This window comes from Pezoporus flaviventris, unplaced genomic scaffold (assembly GCF_033815535.1).
Source record: "Pezoporus flaviventris isolate CSIRO_AGI_PZ_B2104156 unplaced genomic scaffold, CSIRO_AGI_Pfla_v1 ptg000090l, whole genome shotgun sequence".
Lineage (NCBI taxonomy): Eukaryota > Metazoa > Chordata > Aves > Psittaciformes > Psittacidae > Pezoporus > Pezoporus flaviventris.
In genome coordinates this window covers 2,537,077-2,552,442 of record NW_026892638.1, presented here as the reverse complement: position 1 = coordinate 2,552,442, position 15,366 = coordinate 2,537,077, and positions in this window count along the sequence as shown.

The following is a 15,366-nucleotide window of genomic DNA, read 5'->3' as shown; positions in this document are numbered from 1 at the left end:
GACCTCACCTGGAGTATTGTGTGCAGTTCTGGTGTCCTCAACATAAAAGGGACATGGAACTGTTGGAACAAGTCCAGAGGAGGGTCACGAGGATGATCAGGGGACTGGAGCACCTCCTGTATGAAGATAGGCTGAGAAAGTTGGGGCTGTTCAGCTTGGAGAAGAGAAGGCTGCATGGAGACCTCATAGCAGCCTTCCAGTATCTGAAGGGGGCTAGAGGGATGCTGGGGAGGGACTCTTTATTTGGGACTGTAGTGATAGGACAAGGGGTAATGGGTTAAAACTTAAACAGGGGAAGCTTAGATCGGATATAAGGAAGAAGTTCTTTACTGTGAGGGTGGTGAGGCACTGGAATGGGCTGCCCAGGGAAGCTGTGAATGCTCCCTCCCTGGTGGTGTTCAAGGCCAGACTGGACAGAGCCTTGGGTGAGATGGTTTAGTGTGCGGTATCCCTTCCCATGGCAAGGGGGTTGGAACTTGATGATCTTAAGGTCCTTTCCAACCCTAACTATTCTGTGATTCTATGAAAATCTGGGTGTATTCAAAAAGGATAGAGAAGCGGGCTTGTATTATATTGGCAAGATGTTACTTTGTTTCAGTCCTCATCAGGTCTTAGCACTTCAGACAATGCAAAGACATCAGCTGGGATATGAGATCTTTGTTATACTTACAGCTAAGCGATTAATTTGAATTTTGGAAGGACTTTCTGTTTTAGTCATCGCTTCCTATGGCACCTCTGCTGCCATGCCACTGTAAAGCATTTCCACCTTCCACACACAGACATATATTATTATCCCACTGTGTACCCCATGGTTTGAGTCTGTCCAATATTTTCTGGCAATAACTAGGAAAACAAAAGTATTGTTTTTATCCTGCCCCATTTTCCTGTTCTGCTCTACAGTGCCCCCCAATGCAAACGAATGTCAGCACAGCTGCATGATGGGAAGTAACTACATGAGATCTCCAGTTTTACCGTGGGTTTATGTCAGGGGTGAAGAACTCAGTTAAACCCCACTTCAGCAGACAAAAAGGTATTTCAAAATGGTCTGCCCTAACAGCTGCTGCTGCTGTGACACAGACAGGGACTCAGAAGCGTGGCTAGACTAGTCATAAGCACTAATGGTTGCAGGAAGCCCCAGAACATGGTTGTGCTGCCAAGGAGAGTATTCGGATTTACATCAGTAGCCATGTGGGAGAAGGTAAGGGCAAGTGCAGTGGCTTTCACCTTGGGGGCTCTGCTAATAGTGGGGGGCCTGGATCTGGGAGTCTGCCTTTCTTGCTGAGGGCAGGCAGGAACCTCCCAGACACCAGGTGAGGCTGAAAGGGGCAGTGAATCTCAGCTCTCAGGAACTGCCTCCATGTATCCTCCCTAATTTCATAAGCCTTGCCTGTCTGTTCAATAAACTCATCTTATTCAACCCTTAAAGTGTATTTAATACTAAGATCTGCTTCAGGTGCAGGTCCCTGAAGGTATGATTCCAAAACAGGAAAGCTAGGTCCTCTCTATCATTAGTACTAGTACATTATCCAAGTACTTTCTCACTAAGTTCAAAGGTTGGTTTGCAACTGAGGAAGATGAGTTGTTGGTTGGAAAGATGATAAAATGGCTGATGATTTCCCATCACTAGTGGCAACTATTTTCTAGCTTATGTTTTGTTTCTTTTCTGTGTCTGCTCTGGAACTATTATGATGGTGATTTCTGGTACTCAGTGACTCAGTGGCTTTAAAACAGGGCTTTTAACTACAGTGATGCTGTACTATAATCTAATTGAAAATGTTGTGTTAGCTTTTCAACTCAACCTCTGACTAAAATAATTAGTACAGTATATGGGCACTGAAATATCATGCACAGCCAATTTAGAAGTAAAGTATTTGAAACTGAAGAAAATTAGACCTAATTGAACATGAAATATCTTTAAGCCATTTAAAGTAACAGTTCAGATGCACTGAATACCACCCCCTTCCTACTCCCAGGCACAAAAAGTACTTTTTTCTTTTAATGATCAAAATGTCATGAATGTGCCTTTCAGCCACATTTGTTAAGAAACTCAATGAGGGGTGGCTAGAAAGAAACACAAGTTTTAAATGTTCTTCACTGTTTACACTGCTCTTTGTACAGGCTTGGAGCTTGTTGACCCCAATCCAGTGAAAGAAACAACAGGTATTTCCATGGCTTGCAAGCAATCAAACAAATACAGAGTGTTTAGGTACTACCCTGTGGCTTTCTTGTTCCTTAAAATTTTAACAGCTGGTTAAAAATCCACTTTGGTCATAGCTCTAATCATTACAGAGCAGTAGTAGTTGCATCCAGGTACTCAAAATGCCAGCACAGCAGTCAGCTATCTCTACTCTTTTATTTCAAGCTTTGTCTTTGCCAGGTGCTGGACAGACACAATCAGATTTTCCAGTAAGATAAAGTAGCCTGGCATGATCACTTCCTTTGTAATTTAAGTAAGATTTAAGGATTTGAGACCTCTACCAACTTTATAATTTAAAAACAGTTGCTATTAATGGACAGCTTTCTTATGAAAGAAAAAAATATTTGCACTTCCATTCCCTATTCTGCCAATACAGTAAAAGGCATCTGAAATGTCAAGGATTGGTTTCATTTAATCAGCATATGTACTTATTCATCAGTTGAGAGATTTAGTAAGAAGCAGTGTCTTGCTGTCCACACCCCAGAGTGGCAGTATGGGTGATATTGCTTTTTTTTTTTTGGTGCAAAGACTAGGGAGGTATCCTTTTGACTGTGAAGCCTGAAACAAGACAAACATGCAGTCTGTGAGAGGAAAGAATAGCAAAGACAGAAACCCCAGCTCTGTTTCTGGTGGCATATGTCTTACTCCCTGCTTCACTACTGGCGGCATGCATGTGTAAAACTAACCCTATTAGACTTTATGTGGTCTCAAAGCTTATATGGAGCTTTTAAGGATACCTCGTGGGCTTCTGTGTCACAGCTGACTGGCAAAAGACGTATACTAGGGTATGCTCAGAATGAAAAAGCGAACAAAAACCAACCATGATAAATAAAAAAGATCTGTGAGGAGGATGGCAGCTCCCAGGTCTCCCATCCCGCTGAGGACACAGCTGCCTTTCCAAGAGCTGGCAGCATCTTAGAATAGAATCATAGAGCATCTTGCTGAGCACAATGGCCAGTTCTTGGTGGCTTTGGTCACTGAGAGCACCCTGGTCTGGGAGCCTTCAGGCTAGAGCAGGCCACCTGGGTCTCCAGATCCCAAGGCCCAGTGACTTACCCAGAGTGTACCAGGTACCCCCCCCCCCACCCCCCATTTTACATACATACCTCACCACAAGACATAGCTGCTGCAGTGTTCTCAGCAAGGCTGATGTGAAGGGCACAGAAGAGGTGGGACAGCATGGAGGAAGCACCTCTCACTGATTTTACCTGGACGAGGTCTTTCAGCCCCATGTTTGCTTTTTGTTATACTACTGGGCATATAAGTTTGGCCTGCAATCATAACATGGTTTTACAGCTCCCGTAGCTGGTATCTTGAGGGATGTCTGAGGGTACTCATCCTGCTGGAGACTGACTTGGCAGAGTAAGGTAGTCCCATACAGGTTGGTCCATGCTGCCTGGGGGGATGGGTCCCTGGAAGAAGCTGTCCTTTGAAACAAGCCCCGGTTTTGTACTGAAGAGATCTGGTCTAGAACAGTGGCTGGCAGCAGTTGCCCAGTCTGGATGGCAGGTGGTTCATTAGCTCTGTTTGGTCCCTGACAGCCTCTTATTAAATGATAGAAGTATTTCCAGTGAATCCCAGGAGTCAATGTCCAGGATAACAGATTTATGCCATTCCATTCACATATCCTCCTGCTTTATGCACTTAACTGGATTTCCTAAAAATGGAAAAATGGCATCTCTGTGTTTTGCCCAGCAAGGAATACCTATATTTCAGCATACAGTTTTGGCACATTGGTTTTCCTATCTTGCAATTACCTTATTTCATGGATGTGAACTCAGGCTTTGGCTTGGATTAATTCTATGTAAACTATCTGAAACATCTTTGCTATTAAAAATAAAGTCCTTTGCCACTGGACTGAAGTTTCCACACACATCTTAAAGTACTAGCTCCTTCCACTTTATCCAAATATCAGCAAAAATAAATGGACTGAAAAACCTGATACCGTTACAGCTGAAAGATGACCTCACTTTGTATCCCTGAGCTCATTCTCTTTAAGTCAGTATGGATGGAAGAAGGGTGGGAGATTCTGGATCCTTGCCAAGGTCCCTATTAAAGACCAATTTATTCTATTTTTCATTATTTAACAGACAATGTTGAAAATACAAATACCAGTGGGATAAAAAATGGTTTATGTAAGTAGCAGTGGGAAAACTCTGTGGTAAACCAGAGGTTGGACTAATCCCTTAACAGAGACGAGTGAGTAATAGCAGCTGAGAACAGACAGAGCAAGGTCTCAGTGGGTGCTGAGTACGTCCATGAGGAGCCAAGTGTTTCTGCTCCCATGACAGTGGTCGCTGTAGCCAGGCAGGACTGACGTGATCAGATCCTTTTTGCATTGGAACTTAAGAGGACAATAAGGACTAATAAAAACAATTTGGAGAAGACAAGATGAGTAAAGGGACTGCTTGAATTTCTAATGAAAACAGGCCAACTGTCTTTTTAGCTATCTGTATAATCAGTACTACCACTGAGCAGTGTATTACTGGAATTAAAATACTCCATGTCAGTCCTGCAAAAAAATAAAAGAAATCATTACTATGCATTTATTTAAAAAAGGCCATATAACCTGTTTGAGTGCTATTAATCCAAAACCAGCATTACCTAGAGCAAGAGACCTATTTCCAGTGCTCAATTAAGACTGTGCTACTTGATAGCTCTTGTTAAAGGGGTACAACATCAGTTAATATGCCATTTCTCATGTGCCTTATGCTATCTGCAGCTTGCAGCTTCAGGGTGCTCCTTGTTTCTCCAGCTTTCCTGAGAAGCCCACATAAATAGAGCGTGAGAGAGATGTTGGTTCAGAGTCTTTTTCCTAAATATTAATATGGAAGAAAACAAAACGGATGGTAGGGCCCAGACTGTGCTCTGAGGCTCACAAAGGAAAGTCATCTTTAACATACTCCATTTACAACCTGCTGTATCATGGGTTGTCCCTGGAAAGCAAAGGTTACCCACTGTGTGATCCCAAATCACTATCAGATGGTTAATTAGCTGTTGCTCCCCATTCTTTCCAACAAATCAGGAAAGGCTTAGGCTGTTCCAGTGACTTGTCACTGCCAGAAATGGGAGATCAACTTTCCACCCTCACTCAGCCTCAGCTACCTGTGCTGTCTTGAACTCCAGTGGCCCACTGGGTCCTTCACTGAGCTGAATCACTTCCCTGGCTCAGCAGAGGACTGATGTGACAGGCAAACCAGGCAAGTGGCACTGGACACATGCTGGAGAAGGGCACTAGACACATGCTGGAGAAGACAGAAGGAAGAAGAGGAGGTGGAGGAGGAGAGGAGTAGTTTGACTCCAGCCTCAGTCACTGACACTCTCTGAGAGCTCAGCAGAGCAGTCAAAACCTACTCATTTCCTAGCTTCTTTTGTTTTTACAGGGGAAGAAACAGCTTTAGACCCTCCCTCCCCACTGTTTCCACCATCATGAGGGGATAAGGATGAGATGAACAAAACTCACCCGCTGGCGTCAGTTGCTGGTGTGTTTATGTAGGCTCCTAGCACCTCACCTTGCATGTTTTGGGGTCTCTGTGCTCCCCAGCAGTCCCGGTGCTTGCTTGCCTTCATACAGCTCCTGAGGCTTGCCCGATCTCTGGGGTAAAAGCAGAAGGGTGAAAAAACCATGCTACAGATTCTAGTCAGATGTTCACTTTTAAACACAGACTTGACAAATAATGCTTTATCAGTATCAATGCACATCAGTGATCACATTGTTCAGTCTTGCATTTGGGAATGCTTTCCAATTAAAAGCAAATCGCTGAAAGAGACTTTCAAATTGGTTTCATTGAAGAAGAAGAAAGGAAGGGAAGCTACTTGAGATCTGACAATAGCTGAAGTGATTTGTAAGCATGAAGCACACAAGATAACATTTAATTAACGGCAGCAAAAATAGAACATTGCTTTGAATTTACGCAAGTTCTCTTGTCCTATGTATGCGCAATGCACTTTCTTTAAGTTTCTTTTTTCACAGAACTGTATTAACGCTCCATTCCTATAGATGATATACCAGTCATAGGTTGGGCAGCATTTCCTGTCCCTCTTTCAAATATTTCAATACTCACTTGTAGGGTTTGACCAGGCAGTACTTTCCAAAAATCTCAATCTGGCATAATTTTCCATAAAGCAGTGAAAGTGACTGTGTGAGGGAAATGACAAAAATTCCTGATATTTATTATGGCTGTGCAGAAGCTTACTTATCTACCGCTGCCTAAACCTGAAACATCTCTGTGGCTTAATCGAGTAATATCTCCAGAGCACATGAAGAAACAAAGACTCCTGCAACTCAGGTGATGATCCTGGGCCCCCTGGTCAGCGGAGCCAGACAGATAGCTTTTTGGTGCCACTCACTTGATCCATTTTGGATGCCTGATTCAAGGAGATCTTGAGCCACAGTTCCCAGACACTGCTTCTCCCTGTTGACCAGCAAGATGGCCCTGACACTGTGATGGCTCCAAATATGCAGATCATTCAGTGAGGCTGATCTTGAGAAGGTCCTGGCTCAAAGCACATCTCCCAGCATCATTCCAGTGGTCACTACAGATGGGAAACCCATTCCCACAACCTCTGCTCAGCACATGCTGTGATGGTATCTCTGTCTGCACCCAGCTACCATTCTGCATCAAGATGCCAATGTTGAGATGCCACTGTAATGGATTTACATCAGGACCCTCTCCAACCTGCCTGGCAGACTGCCTCTCACATCATGTTGAGCTGGCATTTCATGGGCAAGTGGTTGCTCTCTAGGGACAGCACTGCTGCCCATGTTCTTTGAGACACTGTGATGCTAGGCTGTATGCTATGCCACTAAGGCAGCTGTCTGCTGGGACTCATTATCCGGGGTTCCTACCTGATCCCTTAATCCTTCAGTTCCCTTGTACTGGAGAAACTACTGTTTTAGACCTAAGAAACAACCAGGGGGACTGGATGATCTTAAGGTCCTTTCCAACCCTAACTATTCTATGATTCTATGATTCTATGATAATGCTGAGCAGACAGGTTGTAGCTTCTCTGTTCATGGGGTATTCCAGCCTCCACTGGACAAGGCTCTGGGCAACTTGGTGCAACTGGTTCAACCTTGGACAAAGCCTTGGGTGACATGGTTTAGTGTGAGGTGTCCCTGCCCATGGCAGGTGGGGGGTGGAACTAGATGATCTTAAGGTCCTTTCCAACCCTAACTATTCTATGATTCTATGATTCTAACTCTGAAGATCCAGATGATCTGCAGAGGCCATCTCTTGCCAAAAGAGTTTTGTGAGGCTGGGGACCACAGTGAGAACACAGCTGTTGTCCATGGGGCCAGGGTGTGTGCAAGTTTCCCAGCAAGGGGCTGGCATTTGCACCATGCCCCATCTCACCAAAGGTAAAGGTTCCTCTTTCTCTTAAATAATGAGCCAGGATTTCTCTCTGGCTGTTGCTCCCTCTCTTCCTGTTCCACCATGAACCTTCCCACTAGTCTCCCCTGCTGATGTTCTGCTGGATTTTGAAAACCAGCATGCAATCTGCTCACAATGTGCACTATGCCCACTAGATTAGGCTGCTCCTCTTCTTTTCATGGCAAAAACATGCTGTGTTAGCTTTGTCTCTCTTTTTTTCTTTCTTTTTTTTTTTTTTTTTTTTTTTGTGAAGTTACCCTGCTGTTAATTTTACTCCAGTTTGGAATTTTGCAAGCTTACTGAATATGTGGTTTAAACTCTGTCAGCCACGCGGCTGCTCTCTCACTCCTTCCTTTTCCTCCTCCCCCACTCCCAGAGGGATGGGGAGGAGAATCGAAAGAATGTAACTCCCATGGGTTGAGATAAGAACAGTCCAGTAACTAAGGTATAACACAAACCACTGCTGCTGCCATCAATAATAATAATGATAAGGGAAATAACAAGGGAAGAGAATACAACCGCTCACCACCTGCCGACCGATACCCAACCCAAGCAGTGATCTAACCCTTCCAGGTAACTGTCCCCAGTTTTACATCCTGGGCATGATGTGCTGTGGTATGGAATAACTCTTTGGCTAGTTTGGTCCTGTCTCTGCTTCCTCCCGGCTTCCCCTCCTCCCTGGCAGAGCATGAGGCTCACAAAGTCCTTGGTGGGAGTAACTGTTACTTATCAAGAACTCAAAACACCGACGTTATCAGTGTTGCTCCCAGGCTGAAAGTCAAAAACACAGCACTGCACCAGCTACTAAGAAGGAGAAAAACGACTGCTACTGCTGAACCCAGGACAGTATCCACTCCTTATTCCATATCATTCACGTTGTGCTCAGATCCCACATTTTCAATATACCATCACTCTTATCTCATATATATACATATACACACACACGCGCGCGCGCACATACACACACAGATCATTCCTTAGTGCATGGACCAATCCCTATAAATCTGCTGAGCTAATCAGGTCCATCGTGTCAGGCTCCATCTCTTGCAACAGTCTTTCAGAGCAGAAGAGAGTGTGATGTAGTCGATTTGCCTGGCCTCCTCATATTTGTACTTCAGCCATCATCCTCCATACCAAAGAGGCTTTAACTGCTTGGCTTGCTTAATTGCAGCACGTTTCACAATCATGAGTAACCTGGGCAATAGTGTCCATTGCTAAGTCCACCCCTTAATCATGAGTCCATCTCTATGTTGCATCTCTGCTCTGATGGCCTGAGGTGTCATGGACCCACCAGGCTTAAAGTAATTCACTCTCCCCTTCAGCAGTTTCTGCAACTTGTCACTGGGGACTCCATACAGCTGCCTTCCATCTCCAACGCTTCCAAAGCACTGGAGGGGCTCACTGGCCTAAATACCTGCCCATACTGTCCCACACACCCTGCCACTCATGACTGTCCAGCCTCGGGGAAAATCTCCTGGTCCTCCTATATCATCGTCTAACCCTAGACAAGGCCCAAACCTGACTCTGCTTCACTCTTGAGATCAGACAAAATGGTCGCGGGTAAAACACTTTGTATACGTGCCAACATGGTGATCCCCATCACAATCAGCAGGCAGCTCTCAAGGGTACCTAAAGGCCATTCAAAACTTTCAGAACTCTCAAATGATGCTGTAAACGGTCTGGTGGGGGGCAGGGAGCATGAGGGTATGTCTCCTTCATGGGCTGACCACCCAAGAAGGGTAAAAAAGATGTATGGTGCATCAAGAACTGGTTGGAAGGAAGAAGGCAGAGAGTTGTGGTCAATGGGGCAGAATCTAGCTGGAGGTCTGTGACTAGTGGAGTCCCTCAGGGGTTGGTGCTGGGACCAGTGCTGTTTAGTATTTTCATCAACGACCTGGATGAGGGAACTGAATGTACCCTCAGCAAGTTTGCTGATGATGCTAAACTGGGAGGAGTGGCTGACACACCAGAGGGCTGTGTTGCCATTCAGCGAGACCTGGACAGGCTGGAGAGTTGGGCCCAGAGGAACTTGATGAAATTCCACAAGGGCAAGTGTAGAGTCTTGCATGTGGGGAAGAACAACCCCATGTACCAGTACAGGTTGGGGGCTGACCTGCTGGACAGTAGTGAAGGGGAAAGGGACCTGGGGGTCCTGGTGGATAGGAGGATGACCATGAGCCAGCAATATGCCCTTGTGGCCAAGAAGGCCAATGGCATCCTAGGGTGCATTAGAAAGGGTGTGGTTAGTAGGTCAAGAGAGGTTCTCCTCCCCCTCTACTCTGCCTTGGTGAGGCCGCATCTGGAATATTGTGTCCAGTTCTGGGCCCCACAGTTCAAGAAGGACAGGGAATTGGTTGAAAGAGTCCAGTGCAGAGCCACAAAGATGATTAAGGGAGTGGAACATCTCCCTTATGAGGAGAGGCTGAGGGAGCTGGGTCTCTTTAGCTTGGAGAAGAGGAGACTGAGGGGTGACCTCATCAATGTTTACAAATATGTAAAGGGTGAGTGTCAGGATGATGGAGCTGGGTTTTTTTCAGTGATGCCCAGTGATAGGACAAGGGGCAATGGGTGTAAACTGGAGCATAGGAGGTTCCATGTGAACACCAGGAAAAATTTCTTTACTGTGAGAGTGACAGATCACTGGAACAGGTTGCCCAGGGGGGTTGTGGAGTCTCCTATGTTGGAGATATTCAAGGCCCACCTGGATAAATTCCTGTGTGGTGTACTCTAGGTTACCCTGCTCTTGCAGGAGGGTTGGACTAGATGATCTTTTGACGTCCCTTCCAATCCTTAGGATTCTGTGATTCTGTGATAATTGTTATACACTTCTATTATGTACCTCCCAAAGTATAGAGGTGGTGAACATACTGGGGACGCAAGCCAGATCAGTTTCATGATCAATGATTCTATTGTATTACAAGTCAATACCATAAAGCACAATGAAACAAGAACCTTAGCCCAAGGCCCCCAGCCAATAAACACTAACACAGCAAATACCAGCTGTCAGTAAGGTACGACATGTTGAAACTCTGAGATCAAGAGCGACAGCTTTGAGAGCCAATAAATCAGCATTGTGACAAGTGACTATTAATCCAAACCAATGAATGCTTATCACAAATACGATTAAACACCCTCTGGTCAGATCTGTCGTTATCTCAACACTTCGTGCCCCACGTTGGGTGCTAAAAAGAACTGTCGTGGTTTAAACCCAGTCAGACACGCAGCCGCTCTCTCACTGCTTCCCCCTTCCTCCTCCCCCACTCCCAGAGGGATGGGGGGGAGAATCAAAAGAATGCAACTCCCGCAGGCTGAGAAAAGAACAGTCCAGTAACTCAGGTATAACACAAACCACTGCTGCTGCCATCAATAATAATAATGATAAGGGAAATAACAAGGGAAGAGAATACAGCCGCTCACCACCTGCCGACCGATACCCAACCCAAGCAGTGATCTAACCCTTCCAGGTAACTGCCCCTAGTCTATATACTGGGCATGACGTGCTGTGGTATGGAATACCTCTTTGGTCAGTTTGGGTCAGGTGTCCTGTCTCTGCTTCCTCCCGGCTTCCCCTCCTCCCTGGCAGAGCATGAGACTCGGAAAGTCCTTGGTTGGAGTAACTGTTACTTAGCAAGAGCTAAAAATACCAGTGTTATCAGCGTTGTTCCCAGGCTGAAAGTCAAAACCACAACACTGCACCAGCTACTAAGAAGGAGAAAAACGACTGCTACTGCTGAACCCAGGACAGTATTACACCTCTGTGAATTAGAAAACATCAAAGAAACTATATCCCAATATGAAAAATAGCAATAATTGATAGTAAGTTGTATAGGAATTAGTAGGGAATCCACGAGTAATCAGTAACTAATTATGCATAGCAAGTAATCAACTGTACAAGAAACATGAGCAAATGTATGACCTATTTGTATGATCTGATTATCTAGATTTATTAAGATCTTATTATCCAGATTTAAGCAGTCCTCCATTTTTTTGGTAACATTCTTTTAGAGTAATGGAGAACTGCTGTGTTTTCAATTATGGGGTCTCCTGCATCTGTATAGTAATATAATCTTACCCCTGGGTTATGATGAACTAGCCTGGCCTTTTCCAATTGATTTTCCTTTTGCATTTGATGCAATGCAGGCTCCAAAGACTGCTTGACTTTGATGTGTCCTCTGTAAAGTATGCAAATACACACTCGCCGAAACTTTCCCCTCCTGTTCCACTGTTCCCTGCTTAGACAGTAAGAACCACTGACCAAAAAGCCAAGAGATGAGAACAAACAATGGATTGCATTCCTGAATTAAGATGGTTTGGAATAACAACAAGCCAAAACCACTGGGGCAAATCCCCCAGGATCCAGTGTAGCTCATTCTTCATTTTAGATTGGATCATCTAAACAGAATTTCCACTGCATCCTCAGCTCCCTTGAAAATTATACCATCCACTGACTGTAGAGATTGACAGCTCAGATGGGCTGAGAATGAGCAGGTTTCTTATTTTGGTAACCCTCATTATCTGTGTTCAAACCAACCAAATTATGATAGCAAACACAGCAATTTCCCTGTTTTGTGAAGAATCTATTTCTGACATAAAAATTATTATATTCAGACAGGTAGGGCTGATACTGCTGTAATGACAAATGGAACAGCCAAAACCAGTCTCATTCCAAAGATAGCTATATGTTTTGATGTAATGAGATGATAAATAGATGTGTCAGCTGCATTAAGAATGGACTGTTATGCAGAAATAACTCTATAAAGCTTCCCAAATTTACTTCTTTGCCTCTTATTTTGACAATCCAACTCTTATTGCCTCTAGGTTGGTCTTTCCTAGTTTTCATCATCTACCCTACTTAAAGGAGTCCACTGGAATTTAAGCAGTCTTTGCTTTACCTGCAATAACAGTAACATTACTTGTTCTCAGAGCTTCAGCTCGACCCAGGAGCTTTCAGCAGCAAGAAAACACAGGATCTTTTGTACAGTAAGAAAGTGCCTACACATGCCCAAATGTGAGGCTGGAGCTTGACTAATTAAACAGTCAGAGACCCCATTTGGTCATCTGTTCATTTGGGGCATTTCATCTTTGCTTCTAATTAATTGTTGTATCTGCTGGGACTGCAGGAGAATTTACTGTATGTCTAATTAAGTTATGGCAGAATTGGAAGCATGTGTCATCAATCTCCTTTGCCTCACAGAAGAGCCAGATAGAACATTTTAAAGGCAAATCAGAAACCTGTGTCAGTGTTCAGACCTCCAAGAGTTGCCCAGTTTAAAGCTCAGTTTACTACAGTACCTGAATTTGAGGGGGATTGAAACGAAGAGCTACTTAGAGACGTTGTCTTTTTTTTTCTTGTAAATATAAACCTCATAATAAAGAAGCTTGTGAAACCTCCTCAGAGAGGTTAGGTTTTAACTGTTCTCCACACACCCAGCTGCATACTGAAGGGCTTTTGTGGATCTGCAAAATCCATGTCCAGCTACCTCTGATGTCAGGAGATGCCTGGATTGGCTTGCAGTTGGTGGCAGCTGCAGGGTGCGGAGCTGCATGACTCCAGCTCCTGTTGGGCCAGGCATCTCCAGTGACTTCTCACCACCAGAAGTGGTTTGGGACTGGGGACAGCAGGGTAGAATCAATGGAGACTCTCAGCAATGTTGCCCACCAGTCTTAACTGAAGTTCTGACATCTGAGCAAGATGTCAATAGGTGTCATCTTCAGCCAGCTTTTGTATCTGAGTACAGGCAGCTCTGCTGTGTTGGAGGTGCTTGCTGATATCTGTCAGTTAATTAAAGCTGAGTTTCCCAAAGACAGAATAATCGTTCTTCAGACAAATTATTATGATCTTTTATCACCTGCTATTGTGATGATTCTGTATTTTTTGATGATTTTATTTTTGTTGTGTGATTCTTAGTCATACCCTTTACTATTGCCTCAGATTGTTTCAGTAGCTGAGCTTTACATACTGTTTTATTTAAATACACGCCAGCACCTGCCTGTAGCAGTGTGTGTCCAAGATATGCGTGGTAGCCACTTAACCACCAGCAGTGGGATGTGTCCCAGGGCAGGAGGAAGCTCAGCTGGGACATCTTCCATGGGAGAGGAGCCAAGATTGCCTTTTCTTGACAGCATTTGCTCAGACTCACCATGAACACCAGGGAGCAGAAAGCTGCAACGCTGTAGGCTCCTGTGCTGGGGCTCCAGGAGCCTGGACAAGGCAGAGCCAGGGATGTGACAGCAGGGAAGGGGGAGAGCTGGGGGTCTGTACCTGTGAGCTTGAAGGCCAGAGATGTTTCTCTTCCAGCTCTGTGAATCTCAACTCCTTGTAAGAGGGAGTACTGCCAAACACAATGCTGCTTTGGAAGGCCTCCAACTGCCAGCCCAGGATGGGACTGTGAGAGATAGGACATCTGTGAGCAGCATGTCCTGCATGAAACAGCCATTATGTGCTTGATCTGAAAGATGTGCCTGGGTCCTTCAGAATTAGTCCTGATGAGGGGCACTGAGTACCAGTGTGTATCTGAAAGGCAAGTCTTGGTTATAAAACTGCTTGCTTTCCTGTTGAGGGGCAAAGTTATAAAAAAACTATTAGTCAACGCTGTAATTGGTGGTTAGATGGTAATTTGCAGCAGCACGGTATCATGAATATCAATTTTATTCAAAAGAACAGATAATGAAAACTTTTCATTTTGTAGTGACTCACGTGTAATACACTGCATTTCCTTTAATAGGAAATGATGTGCGTACAAAATCCATAGTTGCTATGATTAGTTGTTGCTGATCTTTAAAGATAAGAAGCAAAGTGGGGAGAAAAAGTGAAAACTGTGTCAATTTATCAACAAGAAAGTTACTCAGATACCAGAAGTAATGAGGCTCTGAATAAAAATGACTATAATGAATCACTTCCTTGAAGTATAATTTAGCTTGTGTTTAGAACTGAGTAAGTACAGCTTTGAGGTCCTAAGAAGTGTGCATTTCATGAAGGCAAGTGAAATTTCTTTAAGCTCTTAAAAATTAGTTGGGTCCCTGTTACATAATTGATGCTGCACGTATTCCAGTGCAGGATAACAGAGTTCAGAGCCTTTAGTACCGTATGTGCACAAAATAGTGTGGTCCCTGTAGCTAGCAAAAAATCCACTTGGCATGTGATGCCAGCACAGTGTGATGGCTCTGGAAATGTATTATAAATCTGCAGGAGTAGACATTCAATGGGCAGCAGGTTATATGATCAAACACCTAATGTGTTCTGCAAGTTCACTTCCCTTACTATTCTTCCTCTGTGTGATTTCTTCCTATCTATTGATCAAAATTTCACCACAGCAGAAGCAGGGCACAATTTCATAAAATCAATGTTAGCAGAGCAGATTTTTAGAAGATGTTGTAAAAGTAATTTAGACCATTCAGAAAGACCACACTTGTCTTTGTCTGAGCGCTTATTTTTGTTGTCAGTAGTGAAAGATAAAAATCAATATTAGTTTATCAGAACTACTCTAACTTAAAATCATATTGCATATTATTATGGATAATTGCAAGTTACTGCCAAGAAGTCTGTGATTTTTTCTCACTGCTTTAAGAATAAAGAATCTGATTTTGGGAACAGACGATCAACTCAACAAAACAAGAAATCTTTGTAACAGCTCACTATGATCAGTCTTTCTCAGTTACAATTGTTCTGCTGAGTTTTTACTTCCAAAGGTTGCAATTCTAACCTTAATAAAGCATTTCTACACCTTTACTTATTGATAATAATCCTTTACTCCTGAACAGTTTTGATTTGCTCTGTTTTTTCTCTTTAAAATC